Below are 15,100 nucleotides of genomic sequence, written 5' to 3' on the forward strand. Positions count from 1 at the left end.
CATGTACTTGTTGGCCATCTGTATGTCTGAAGAGATATCTATGTAGGTACTATGCCCATTTTTGAATTGGGTTATTTGGTTTTTTGCTATTGAGTTGTATGAGTTCCTTATATATTTTGAACATTAACCCCTCATCAGATGTGTGGTCTGCAGATATTTTTCCTATTCTGTAGGTTGTCTTTTCACATTGTCGATGGCTTCTTTTGCTATGCAGAGCTTTTTAGTTTGATGTTTTTTATCTTGTTGCTTGAGCTTTAGGTTTTGCTGTCACATCCCAAAAAAGGAAATCCTTATCAAGATGTAAGTCAAGTCTTTTCTGTTGGGAGGGTCCAGGGGCCATCTTCAGCCTTGGCTATAAATTAGCCCCCTGCCTGTATGTGTAAGCACAGGAACGCCCCATGCATGGTATTGGCTTTGCTCTGGGGGCAGTTAGCTCTTCCCACCTGCTTCTCACTTCAGCCACTGCTGGGACACACAGCTTCCAGCATCTGATCAGGTGTGACTGGAAGACACTCCCTACAGTGGGCAGGGCTATGATTCAATGCCTTGCCCGGGTGTGGGCAAACCAGGCTCAAAGGCTGGCAAATTTTCTTGTTTCAGGATCTAGATCAGGCAGATCTATCTATACCCTGCCAAGGCCCTTAGTCAGAGTACATCCCCAACTTGGTTCTGCAGGTGAGCAGTGCTGCTGGTTGGGATTACTACTTGGGTACTGCAGGTATGAACTTGGTCTGACAAACTCTGTGGGGTGTGTTTCTTGCCCCTCCGCCCTTCTGTCACAATCAAATTCACTATGGCTGAGTGAGCCCTGCAGATTCCCCAGCAATCCCTGCGGTGCAAGTTTAGAGTAGAGGCTCCTGCCAAGTGACACGCAATGCTGGGTGTGGCTGGTTGTTACCTTTGGGTTCTCTTCCTCCTAGAAGAACCAAGAGGCTTAAGGCAGGCCTCTCTGTGTGGTGCTGCACTGGCCCTGGGGGAGGGGTGGTGTGTTCAACGTGTAGCTGCTCCCCTTACCCTTCTAATGCAGCATGTTTTGGTCTCTGTGGTGTGAGGTAAGAGGAGAGGTGTGCTTCCTCCACACCGCTCTGTTCTAGGATTCTCTCAGTGGCATCTTGTTCTCAAAGAGTCATTAGTTCTTACAAGGGTGAGCAAAGTCAGGAACAACTCCTTCCTCTACCCCATAGTCTTCTGTTAAGTTTCTCAAAATCCACATATGAGTGAAAACATATGGTATCTGTCTTTCTCTGACTGACTTATTTCACTTAGCATAATACCCTCAAGTTCCATCCACATTACTGCAAATGGCAGGATTTCACTTCACTGCCAAATAGTATTCCATTGTATATATAAACCACATCTTCTTTATCCATTCATTGGTTGATGGACTTTTAGACTCTTTCCATAATTTGGCTATTGTCGAAAATGCTACTACAAAGATTGGGGTACATGTGCCCCTATGAATCAGCACTCCTGTATCCCTTGGGTAGATTCCTAGCAGTGCTATTGCTAGGTCATAGGGTAGTACTATTTTTAATTTTTTGAGTAACTTCTCCATACTTTTTTCCAGAGAAGCTGCACCAGTTTGCATCCCCACCAACAGTGCAAGAGGGTTCCCATTACTCCACATCCTCACCAGCATCTATAGGCTCCTAATTTGTTCATTTTAGCCACTCTGACCAGCATGAGGTGGTATCTCAGTGTGGTTTTGATTTGTATTTCCCTGATGATGAATGACATTGAGCATTGTTTCATGTGTCTTATTGGCCATCTGGATGTCTTCTTTGGAAAAGTGTCTATTTATGTCTTCTGCCCATTTATCCACTGGATTATTTGTTTATCAGGTGTGCAGTTTGGTGAGTTCTTTGTAGATTGTGGGTACTAGCCCTTTATCCAATATGCCATTTGCAAATATATTTTCCTATTTTGTTGGTTGTCTTTTAGTTTTTTTGATTTTTTCCTTTGCAGTGCAGAAGCTTTTTATCTTGATGAGGTCCCAGTAGTTCATTTTTGCTTTTAATTCCCTTGCCTTTGGAGATGTGTCAAGGAAGAAATTGCTGCAGTTGAGGTCAAAGAGATTGTTGCCTGCTTTCTCCTCTAGGGTTTTGATGGTTTCCTGTCTCACAGTCAGGTCTTTCATCCATTTTGGGTTTATTTTTATGTATGATGTAAGAAAGTGGTCTAGTTTCATTCTTCTGCATGTTGCTGTCCAGTTCTCCCAGCACCATTTGCTAAAGAGGCTGACTTTTTTCCATTGGATACTCATAGACATGTGATACTCTTTCCTGCTTTGTCAAAGATTAGTTGGCCATACATTTGTGGGTCCAATTCTGAGTTCTTTACACTGTTCCATTGGTCTATGTGTCTGTTTTTGTGCCAATACCATACTGTCTTGATGATTACAGCTTTGTAGTAGAGACTAAAGTCTGGGATTGTGATGCCTCCCATTTTGGTTTTCTTCTTCAATATTACTTTGGCTATTTGGGGTCTTTTGTGGTTGCATACAATTTTAGGATTGTTGTTCTAGCTTTGAGAAGAATGCTGGTGCAATTTTGATTGGGATTGCATTAAATGTGTAGATTGCTTCAGGTAGTGTTGACATTTTAACAATATTTATTCTTCTAATCCATGAACATGGAATGTTTTTCCATTTCTTTGTGTCTTCTTCAATTTCCTTCATAAGCTTTCTATAGTTTTCAGCATACAGATCTCTTACATCTTTGGTTAGGTTTATTCCTAGGCATTTTATGGTTCTTGGTGCAATTGTAAATGGGATCAGTTTCTTTATTTCTCTTTCTGTTGCTTCATTATTGGTGTATAAAACTGCAACTGATTTCTGTACATTGATTTTGTACCCTATGGCTTTGCTGAATTCCTGTATCAGTTCTAGCAGACTTTTGGTGGAGTCTGTTGGGTTTTCCATGTAATGTATCATGTTGTCTGCAAAAAGTAAAAGTTTGACTTCCTCTTTGCCAATTTTGATGCCTTTTATTTCATTTTGTTGTCTGATTGCTGATGCTGGGACTTCCAACACTATGTTAAACAACAGTGGTGAGAGTGGACATCCCTGTCATGTTCCTGATCTCAGGGGGAAAGCTCTCAGTTTTTCCCCATTGAGGATGATATTAGCTGTGGGCTTTTCATAGATGGCTTTTATGATGTTTAAGTATGTTCCTTCTATCCTGACTTTCTTGAGGGTTTTTATTAAGAAACGATGCTGTATTTTGTCAAATGCTTTTTCTGCATCTATTGACAGGATCATATGGTTCTTATCTTTTCTTTTGTTAATGTGATGTATCACATTGATTGATTTGCAAATATTGAGCCAGCCCTGCAGCCCAGGAATGAATCCTACTTTATCATGGTGAATAATTTGTTTTATATGCTGTTGAATTTGATTTGATAGTATCTTTCTGAGAATTTTTGCATCCATATTCATCAGAGATACTGGCCTATAGTTCTCTTTATTTGCTGGGTTTCTGTCTGGTTTGGGAATCAAAGTAATGCTGGCTTCATAGAAAAAGGCCAGAAATTTTGCTTCCATTTCTGTTTTTTGGAACAGCTTGAGAAGGATAGGTATTAAGTCTGCTTTAAATGTCTGGTAGAATTCCCCAGGGAAGCCATCTGGTCTGGGACTCTTATTTTTTGGGAGATTTTTGACAACTGATTCAATTTCTTCTAGTTATAGGTCTGTTCAAATTTTCTATTTCTTCCCATTGAAGTGTGTGTGGGTGTTTAGGAATTTGTCCATTTCTTCCAGGTTGTCCAGTTTGTTGGCATATAATTTTTCATAGTATTCCCTGATAATTGCTTGTATTTGTGAGGGATTGGTTGTAATAAATCCATTTTCACTTGTGATTTTATTGATTTGGGTCCTCTTTCTCTTCTTTTTGAGAAGCCTGGCAAGAGGTTTATCAATTTTGTTTATTTTGTCAAAAAACCAACTCTTGGTTTCTTTGATCTGTTCTACTGTTTTGTTTGGATTCTATATTGTTTATTTCTTCCCTGATCTTTATTATTTCTCTTCTTCTGCTGGGTTTGGGGTGTTCTTGCTGCTCTGCTTCTAGTTCCTTTAGCTGCGCTGTTAGATTTTGTATTTGCGCTTTTTCTTGTTTCTTGAGATAGGCCTGAATTGAAGTGTTTTTTCCTCTTAAGACTGTCTTTGCTGCATCCCAAAGGGTTTGGACTCTTGTATTTTCATTTTCATTTGTTTCCATATATTTTTAAATTTCTTCTTTAATTGCCTGGTGGACTCATTCATTCTTTAGTAGGATGTTCTTCAACCTCCATGCTTTTGGAGGTTTTCCAGACTTTTTCCTGTGGTTGATTTTAAGTTTCATAGACATGTGATCAGAAAGTGTGCATGGTATCTCAGTTCTTTTATATTTATTGAGAGCTGTTTTGTGACCCAGTATGTGATCTACCCTGGAGAATGTACCATGTGCACTTGAGAAGAAAGTATATTCTGCTGCTTTGGGATGTAGAGTTCTAAATATATGTCAAGTCCATCTCTTCCACTGTATTATTCAAGGCCATTATTTCTTTACTGATCCTCTGTCTAGATGATCTGTCCATTGCTGTAAGTGGAGTATTAAAGTCTCCTGCAATTAGCACATTCTTATCAATAAAATTGTTCATGTTTGTGATTGTTTTATATATTTAGGTGCTATGAATTCTATGCATAGACATTTATAATTGTTAGCTCTTCCTGATGGATGGACCCTGTAATTTTTATATAATGCTCTTCTTCATCTCTTGTTACAGCCTTTAAAGTCTAGTTTGTCTGATATAAGTATGGCTACTCCAGCTTTCTTTTGACTTCCAGTAGCGTGATAGATAGTTCTCCATCCCTCACTTTCAATCTGAAGGTGTCCTCAGGCCTAAAATGAGTCTCATAAACAGGAAATAGATGGATTTTGTTTTTTATCCATTCTGCTACCCTATATCTTTTGATTGGAACATTTAGTCAATTTACATTCAGTGTTGTTACTGAAAAATATGCGTTTAGAGTCATTGTGTTCTCTATAGGTTTCATGCTTGTAGTAATGTCTCTGGGACTTTGTGATCCTTGCAACATTTCACTCACAGAGGCCCCCTTCGGATCTCTTGTAGAGTTGGTTTAGTGGTGATGAATTCCTTCAATTTTTGTTTGTTTGGGAAAACCTTTATCTCTCCTTCTGTTCTGAATGACCAGCTTGCTTGATAGAGGATTCTTGGCTGCATATTTTTCCTGTTCATCACATTGAAGATTTCCTGCCATTCCTTTCTAGCCTGCCAAGTTTCAGTATATAGGTCTGTCACCACTCTGATATGTTTCCCTTTGTGTGTTAGGGCCCTTTTTCTCCGTAGCTGCTTTCAGAATTGTCTCTTTGTCCTTATATTTTGCCAATTTCACTATGATATATCATGCAGAAGATCGATTCAAGTTGCATCTGAGGGCAGTTCCCTGTGCCTTTTGGATTTCAATGTCTGTGTCCTTCCTCAGATTAGGGAAGTTCTCACCTATGATTTCTTGAAGTATACCTTCAGCCCCTTTCCCTCTCTCTCTTCTGGAATTCCTATGATACTGATATTGTTCCACTTGATTGCATCACTTATTTCTCTAATTCTCCCCTCATGCTCCTGGATTTTTATCTCTCTTTTTCTCAACTTCTTCTTTTTCCATAATTTAATCTTCTAATTCACCTATTTCCCCTTCTGCCTCTTCAATTTTGCTGTGGCCACCTCCATTTTATTTTGCACCTCATTTATAGCATTTTTAAATTCATCCTATTTTTAAAATCCTTGATCTCTACAGCAGTAGAGTCTCTGCTGTCTTCTATGCTTTTTTCAAGCCGAGCAATTAATTTTATTCTAAAAATTATTCTAAATTCTTGTTCAGTTATGTTACTTGTATCTGTTGTGATCAAATCTTTAGCTGTCACTTCTTCTTGGAAATTCTTTTGAGGAGAATACTTCCGTTACATCATTTTGGGTAGTTTTCTGTCCCTTATGAGTTTTAAAAGCTTGTTATGTGCTCTGCACCTGCGAGTACTGCTATATTAAAGAGGGGGTCATACGTTGTCCAGAGCCTGGCCATTCAGGAGGTGTTTTTTGGAGAATGTTGCTCTCTGTTGTTATGACTTTGGTTATTTTATTTCCCTACTCGTAGTGATGTTTTGGGCCCTCCACCAGGTGTGCTTTGACTTGTTCCTTGAAGTAGCCCTGGAAAGAAAACAAAGAAACAGGAAATAAAAACATGCAAACCCACAAACAAATAAAACAAACAGCAAAAAAACAATCTAAAAACAAAACACCAGAAACTCCAGCTACAAATAAAGAACAAGGGGAAGCTATGCTGATGGCAGAGCACATACAAAGAGAGAAATGACGGGCCGGGGAGGTGGGGGAAGAAAAACATTGGCTAGGCAGAGAGACTTAAAGGCTTAATCAAGACAGAGAAAAAGGAAAATAAGGAAGGAGTCAGGGGAAAAAGAAACAAAGATAAAGTTACTCAGATAGAGAAACTATATGGCTTGATTATTCCACAGAGAGAGAAAGGAAATAAGGAGGTGTAGAACATGTATCAAGAGAGTGGATTAAATATGTCTGTTTAAACAAACCAATAACCAGAGTAACCAGCCTAGAGGAGGGAAGAGATAAGAAGGAGAAACAGGAAAATATATCTAAATAACAAAAATTGTCCTAGAATTAACCCAGGCAGTGGCCGCAGCGCTGGTCTGGAGGAGGGGGTGGTCTGGTTGTACAGGCTCTAGCCTGCCCCAGTAGATAAGTACACAGTTCCCAGGAGTGGAGGGTGTGGTTTGGTGTAAGCTGGTCCCGCCTCCACTGTGAGCCCTGTGGGCGGATCCCTGAGGCCCCAACTTGGTGGTGGTGGCGAGAAAAATGGTAACCCCCCCAACCCGTCACTTCTTCATGGACTGGGTGTCCCAAGTCCCTTCTTTGGAGCCCTCCTCACTGTGGTGCTGGCGCAGACGAGGTGTTCCTTCTCCCTCCTCCGACTCCTGTGCCCCAGAGCTTGGCTGGGATTGAAACTCCCACTCCCTGTGCCCCTGGTATCGGGGAATCGCCTCTCTCTATGCTGCCGGATATGTGGTCCTGGCTGTTTTTTCCTGTGCCACAGCACTTCAGGGGAGGGGACTGGTTTCTCCTGCTGTGGGCCTGTGACCCTGACCTACCACCTAACCGGAGGTGGCTCCCCTCCTCCCCAGATGGGCAAACAGGGCAGCCGGCCTAGTCCAAAGAGAGCCCTGCAGTTAGAGATGAGAGCCCTCTCCGTCCCTGTCACAGGTTTTTTTCTCATGTCCAGATACAGTCCTACGCTTCCCCAGCCGCTCTTTCTCTTCCCTTTGTCTCTCTGCAGAAGGGACCTGTTTCATCCCCCCAGTTGACAATCACCCACCTACGGTCTGTCAGGTTTTCCCAGTTTCTCCCTGGTAGACTCCGTCTCTTTTCCTTCCAGAATCTTGAGGTTCAAAATCCTTTGGCTTCAGTCTTTCTTTGACAGACGCGGAAGTACCAATCCCCCTACTTCACCGTGTTGGCTGCCTTCTAGATAACTGTGTTTTAAAGCTCATTTATTATTGTTCACAGTTTGAAAAATAGTTCTTAAACTCTCCTAATTTACTCTGTATTATTGTAAAGAAATAGAAATGAATTCTCTCCATGAGAAAGGAAGAAGCAACTGACTTGAGGTTGACCTTTCATTCCTTAGACCTTAGTCTTGCAGTGTTTCCACCAGCGTCCTTAGATGACCACATAATGGAGGTCTTTTAGAGGGATTTGTTCTAGAATGGCTGCGATGTGCCTCTGTGTCGCTCCAGTCAACGCGGCCTCATGGCTGCCATCAGGAATGTTCAACATTGAGAAGCAGGCTCTGTACAGATAGTATTATTGCCCTGTTTTGGACATTTCCTATAGAATGGGGCGGATGCTCATCGTTTTTTAATTCACATAGACCGGGTTGCTGATTTGCTACCACATTTTATGGTAAGGGCATGAGTCTTTAAAAACAAACAAACAAAATCCTTTTACATCTTTTCAAAATATTAAAGAATTCAGACAAAGATATATAATGAAAAAAGTTGTCTTCTCTAAACCCAATCAATAAGTGATGTTAACAGCATAATGTATATAGTATATCTATACTATATTATAGTATCAGATGATCAAACTTTTTTTCTTTTTTAAAATTTTTTTTTTAATGTTTTTTTATTTATTTCTAGGAGAGAGAGAGAGAGACAGCGTGAGCAGGGGAGAGTCAGAGAGAGAGGGAGTCACAGACTGAAGCAGGCTCCAGGCTCTGAGCTGGCAGTCAGCACAGAGCCCGACGCGGGGCTCGAACCCACGAACTGCGAGATCATGACCTAAGCGAAAGTCGGATGCTTAACCGACTAAGCCACCCAGGCGCCCCTTTTTTTCTTTTTTAAACTGTAAAAGGGCGAAGACAACATTGCCAAACATTTTGAGAATCATTTACAACTTTTGCCACCTAATACACTAGCTGTCTTTTAATATTTCCATTCAGTCTTCTCATGTGTGTTCCAAATAAATGTAGTTTTAATGTTTACCATTTAAAAATAGCTGCTTTGGGGTGCCTGGGTGGCTCAGTCGGTTAAGAGTCCGACTCTGGCTCAGGTCATGATCTCACGGTTCGTGGGTTCGAGCCCCGCGTCGGGCTCTGTGCTGACAGCAAGCTCAGAGTCTGGAGACTGCTTCAAATTCTTTGTCTCCCTCTCCCACTGACCTTCCCCTGCTCACGCTGCCTCTCTCTCTCAGAAATAAGTGAAACATTAAAAAATTAAAAAAATAAATAAAAATAAAAATAGCTGCCTAATAATCCATTGAATAGAATACCATAATTATGTAACAGTTTTACATTTTAATTACTTTTCTTAGGAACCTATAAATACAATTGCTTGGCCAAAGTATAGAAAAACTTTATTTGCCCTTTAATTTTATGTAGTCAAATGCTATTGAGGGACACCTGGATGGTTCAGGATAAGACTCTGACTCTTAATTTTGCCTCAGGTCATGATCTCACAGTTTGAGAGATAGAGCCCCACACTGATAGCACAGAACCTGCTTGGGATTCTTTCTTTCCCTCTCCTCTCCCACTTGTACTCTCTCTCTCAATATAAATAGACATTTTTTTTAAAATGAAAAGAAAACGCTATTGAGAAAGAATTGAATTAATTTATGAAATAAGAAATTCTACTCTACCATCAACGTTTCTTCTTATAGTGCATTTTTATTTTATTTTAATTTAATTTTTTAACATTTATTTCTGAGAGAGAGACAGTGTGAGCAGGGGAGGGTCAAAGAGAGAGACACAGAATCTGAAGAAGGCTCCAGGTGCTGAGCTAGCTGTCAGCACAGAGCTGGACGCAGGACTCGAACCCACTAACCGTGAGATCATGACCTGAGCTGAAGTCGGACGCTTAACCAACTGAGCCACCCAGGTGCCCCATGGTACATTTTTATTTACCAAGATATGGTCTACATTTCTTTAAATGTTTTACTTTTTTAAAAAAAAAAGTGTTCTTTTTAAGTCTGGGGAATATAAACTTAGTTTTTTGCTGGAGAATCTTAGGAGTCTAATTGAAAGAGAGTTGAGGGGCCCCTGGGAGGCTCAGTTGGTGGAGCATCCGACTTCAGCTCAGGTCATGATCTCACGGTTCATGAGTTCGAGCCCCACATTGGGTTCTGTGCTGACAGCTCAGGCCTGGAACCTGCTTCAAGTTCTCTGTGTGTGTCTCTCTCTGCTTCTCCCCCACTCACACTTTGTGTCTCTCTCTCAAAAATGAATAAACACTAAAAAAGAAATTTAAAAAAGAGATTTCAACTAATGTGATAAAGATACCAGGTCTCTAGCTCAGGATATTGGTTCCATAAGTCACTCATGAGATAGTAATCCTGTTTTTAAATCACATTTTATTACGATAATTTTGAGTACTCACTGTTTTGAAAATAGACATATGTCAGTTTTTGTGGTTCTAATATGTGTGCTTGACTATGAGAGGACTAAATTAAAAAGGCAATGCCTCATCTTTCCACTGTGAAGATCCCCCAAAGCCTTTCTGCCCAACATAAATATATAGCTTTTAGGGTTGCAGAGGAGATGATAAAATATATACCTTTAATATTAGTTGTGTGTTTTAAATTTGTTCCTCTATTAACCAAGAAATGAGATTTTCCCTCCTTATAGTCACCTTTCATGGATGTTATTCAAACATCAAATTCACTTTTGAGATTGACTTTTGTATTTTCACAAATCAGGAGCAAATAATCTTTTGTTCCAATTTGTTTGACATGCAGCATTTTGTTTTGTTTTAAGTAAACTTTATCCCCAACTTGGGGCTTGAACTCATGACCCTGAGATCAAGAGTCACATGTTCTACCGACTGAGCCAGCTAGGCATCCCCACATGCATTGTTTAATCCATGTGTGATGCTGTGGGTGGAAATTGATTCCCCAACCACAAGTACCCCTCTCCATAATACCATTCAAAACCCATCCTGTGGTTACCATACACCGTCACTCAACAGTATTGCTTTCAGGGATTTTTAAACTACACCTAACACTTGAAATTGTAGCTTCATGATCCCAGGGAGCATTAGCAAATACATTAATTTACCTTCTCTTCTACCACCACCTGGTAATTAGCATCACTGAAGGTTGCCTGAGGCTAAAAATAGATTTCCACCAACAGCATTCTTTTCAGGTTATTGACCTTGCTTGTGCTTAGGGTATTGAAAAGACTGTTAAGTCTCATTTATAAAGCGAGACTCTCTACAGGATACTTTTGGAAGAAAATTTTGCCTTATATTGGGGCATATGTAATATACTCTCTATTGATGTATTTGTTTGAAGTCCTTGAGAAATAAAAGATTTAAGAAATTTATTAACAAGAAACAAACATTTTTATTTTGCCCAGTTCTTTATTTAAATTTAACTGTAATTCGCATGTAACTTCAGGAATCTATATAGATTATTGAGAAAAGTTTAAGGATAATTTAGTGTGCAAGAATTCACCAGAGTAAGCTTCCCTCCCTCAAAGATTGTCCTTTCCCATTTTTTTCACAGAGAGGCACTGAGAAAATATATCATTAAAAGGATAATTTTAAAACGTCATTAGAATATGCTATTTTTTGTAACACACCATTTTTCCACTAAGAAAGAAAAAACGTTTCCAATTAAACACACAATACTTTTACAGAAAAAGAGAAATAGTCAAATGCATATTTGGTATACCTAAGACTTTGAGTCTGACTTTTCCGAATCTCTTTTGACACAGATGTTTCTTTTTACCCAGAGTTATTCTCTTAGCCAATGGGAGTGTTGATGATAGGGCATTTCTTAAAAGAATTCATAAAAACTAAAAATCATTGGTGCTGTAAATCAGTTTTACGATTATATCCAGTTAGTGTACTTCTGAACCTGCTTCAGGAGTGTGGCTACATAGATCTGATTCACCCCACACTGCACCTCTCTGGCTCCCAAGAGTTTGAAAGCTGACACCCACCGTGCAGATATCTGGGCTGTGCTTTTGAAGGTGCCTGTGTAGGCGATGCCAACACTGTTAACACTGCCACCTGGTCAAAAGCGGTTACAAGGTACAGTCTGATTTCAGAGACATTCAAGTGTGGACGAAAATGTTGAGTCTTGGCATAGGTAGCCATGATAGATAGACATGGTTGCATTTGTACCACTGGAGTCCAAGGGCGGCCCCCACCCTGCTCTGGCTGCCACCTGAGAACTGAAGAGAAGAAGAAGGAAGCTCAGCCAGAGTTGGCCACTGTTGGGCCAACTATCTGCCTTTTACATTGCTGGGAGGGTGAACGGGTAAGATGGGAGCCAGACTTGTCGCTAAGGATGAGGAGACATTAAAGTTCTAATGAAGACAAGCCAATATTTCTATTTCTTTTTTTCCTTTAAAGAAACTAGTGTCAAAATACTTTTCTTAAAATTGTTTAGCACGTCCCTATGAAAGCAAAATTAGTTGCTTGTCTTGCTGGGAAATACATAATTGTTAAATAACAGATTCCATTCGGTGAAATACGTAGAACCTACGACAACAGCTTGAAAATGCCTAGTTTCCTCCTTAAGCCCCAGAGTTGTTTGAGAAAAGAAAATTTGCTAAATATCTGCAATATGCTTTGAAACTAATATTGCAATGTTTACCAAGTTCTGGAAATGAAGTGCTTTGCTGACATATTTCATCAGTCTTGAAACAGATGGGATTCTGTATAAAAGGGAGAAATGAATAATTTTTGAGAATATGTTTTAATAAAAGACTTAAAAACTGTTCCTGTTAGTGTTGAATTCCTGTCGTGCGGTAATAGTTTATATAATTGTATGGAAACCCTTTGGGTTTGGCCGAGGGTCCTAGCAGAGTGAGCCCTCCATTCCTCCTTTCTGAGCCCAACACTAATTATCCTCCTTCTGCAGACTCCCGAGTGGGTCTGGGAGTAGGAGGAGGGACTTTCCTAAGCCTGCTAGACCTCAGGACACTTCCTCTCAAACCCTCTGGGCCTGGCCCAGCCTCTGAACCACCCCTCAGACTCCATAACACTTGAGCCTCACCCCCTGCAGTGCCTTTCACTTGTTTTTCCTCCCCAAAAATCCAGGGATGGGGGTTGGTGGGGATGAGACCTGTCAAGGGGGGCAGGAGAGGGACAGGCTTTCAGGAATCCTTTATTCTTTTAGTAATAATAATACCAATACTGGGGAAACAAGTGGGAGAAAACCAGACCATTAAATCCCCCTGCTCCCCAGAAAAATCCATTTTAATTCTTTTTTTTTAATTTTTTTTTAATGTTTTTATTTTATTTCTAGGAGACAGAGAGAGACAGCGTGAGCAGGGGAGGGTCAGAGAGAGAGGGAGTCACAGACTGAAATAGAGGCTCTGAGCTGGCAGTCAGCACAGAGCCCGACGCGGGGCTCGGATCCACGAACCGCGAGATCATGACCTAAGCGAAAGTCGGACGCTTAACCGACTAAGCCACCCAGGCGCCCCAAATCCATTTTAATTCTGATGGACATTTGGGTTGTTTCCAGTTTGAGGCTATTATGAATAGGGGTGTCATGAGCTTTCTTTTTTTTTTTTTTTTAATTTTTTTAAATGTTTGTTTATTTTTGAGAGATAAAGAGGCAGAGCACAAGTGGGAGAGGGGCAGAGAGACACAGAGACAGAATCTGAAGCAGGCTCCAGGCTCTAAGCTGTCAGCATAGAGCCCAACGTGGGGCTGGAACCCACGAGCCTGAGATCATGACCTGAGCCAGATGCTTAACCAACTGAGCCACCAATGCGCCCTATGAGCTTTCTTGTCTGTGTCTGTTGGTGAATGTAAGTTTGAAATTCTGTTGAGTGTAGGCCTAGGGTCTGTAACATACACTGGGTCATAGTGTAAGTTCACCATTGGTGTATCCTACCTAACAGTGCCAACGAACAGTATGTGAGCTCTGCACATCCTTGCTAACATTTAGTATTGGCAGGATCATCAATTTCAGTTATTCTGGTGAATGACTAGTAAAATCTCATTGTGTTTCTTATTTCTTTGTCTAATTTCTACTGAGATATATATGCATGAGAATGTACAAATTCTATGGGCAGAGGAGCTTGGTTAAATTTGTTTTTAGAGCTTAATAAAATTGTTTTAATCACTTTAATAGCATTTATTATTTAGAGCAGTTTTAGATTCACAGCAAAATGGGATGGAAAGTACAGAGTTCCCATATACCCTCTGGTCCCCACATGAGGAACCTCCCCCACTATGAACATCCCCCACCAGTTTGGCACAATCAGGGATCCTACCACATTGACACATCATAATGACCCAAAGTCCATAGTTTATATCAGGGCTCACTATTGGCATTGCACATTCAATGGGTTTGTAAAAGTGTATAATGCAAGCATACAGCATTATGGTCTCATATAGAACAGTGTCACTGCCCTAGGAACCCTCTGTGTTCACACACCCCTCTCATCCCTCCAGGCAACCACACTGATTTTTTTTTTTTTGGGGGGGTCCATGGGTGGCCCTGAATATCATTGATTTTTTTTTTTTATACTCTCCATAGTTTGGCCTTTCCTAGAATGTCATATAGTTAGAATCATATGTTTGTAGCTTTTGCATATTGGCTTCTTTCATTTAGTAATATGCACTTAAGTTTCTTTGGTGTTTTGTCACAACTTGATAGCTCATTTATTTTTAGTGGTAAATAATATTCCATTGTCTAGATGTACCACAGTTTATCCATTCCCCTTTTGAAGGACATCTTGGTTGCTTCCAAGCTTTGGCAATTATGAATAGAGATGTTATAAACATCCTTGTGAAGGTTTTTATGTGGATGTTATGTTTTCAACTGCTTTGGTTAAGTACCAACCAATGAAATTACTGAGTCATACAGTAAGAATGTTTAGTTTTGTAAGACACTGCCAAACTGACTTCCAAAATGGCAGTACTGTTTTGAGTTCCCACCAGCAACAAATGTCACATCTTTGGCAGCATTTGGTATTGCTAGTGTTTAGAAATTTGGCCTGATATAAACTATGGACAGTGGCTTAGTTGGTTAAGCGTCCAACTCTTGGTTTCAGCTCAGGTCATGATCTCTCTTTGTGAGTTCGAGCCCCACATCCGGCTCCATGCTGACAATGGGGAGCCTGCTTGGGATTCTCTCTCTCTCTCTGTCTCTTTCTCAAAACAAATAAATAAACTTAAAAAAAGATTTTTTAAAACTTGGCCATTCTAATAGGTGTATGATGGTATTGTCATTTTGCTTTTTCAATTCCCTAATGATGTGTGATGTGAATATTTTTGCATATGCTTATTTGCCATCTGTAAATCTTCTTTAGTAAGGTGCTGTTCAGGTCTTTGCCCATTTTTTAGTTGGATTTTTCATTTTCTTATCATTGAGTTTTAAGTGTCCTTTTTGTATTTGGGATAACAATATTCTTTCTGAAGTGTCTTTTGCAAATATTTTCTCCCAGTCTGTGGCTTGTTACCTCATTCTCTTGACATTGTCTTTTGCAGAGCAGAAGCTTTTAATTTTAAAGAACTCTTGCCTAACAATTATTTCCTAGAACTTAATAAATTTTTAC

The sequence above is a fragment of the Hyaena hyaena genome, unplaced genomic scaffold (assembly GCF_003009895.1).
Source record: "Hyaena hyaena isolate Hyena2069 unplaced genomic scaffold, ASM300989v1 scaffold_836, whole genome shotgun sequence".
NCBI classification, from domain to species: Eukaryota; Metazoa; Chordata; class Mammalia; order Carnivora; family Hyaenidae; genus Hyaena; species Hyaena hyaena.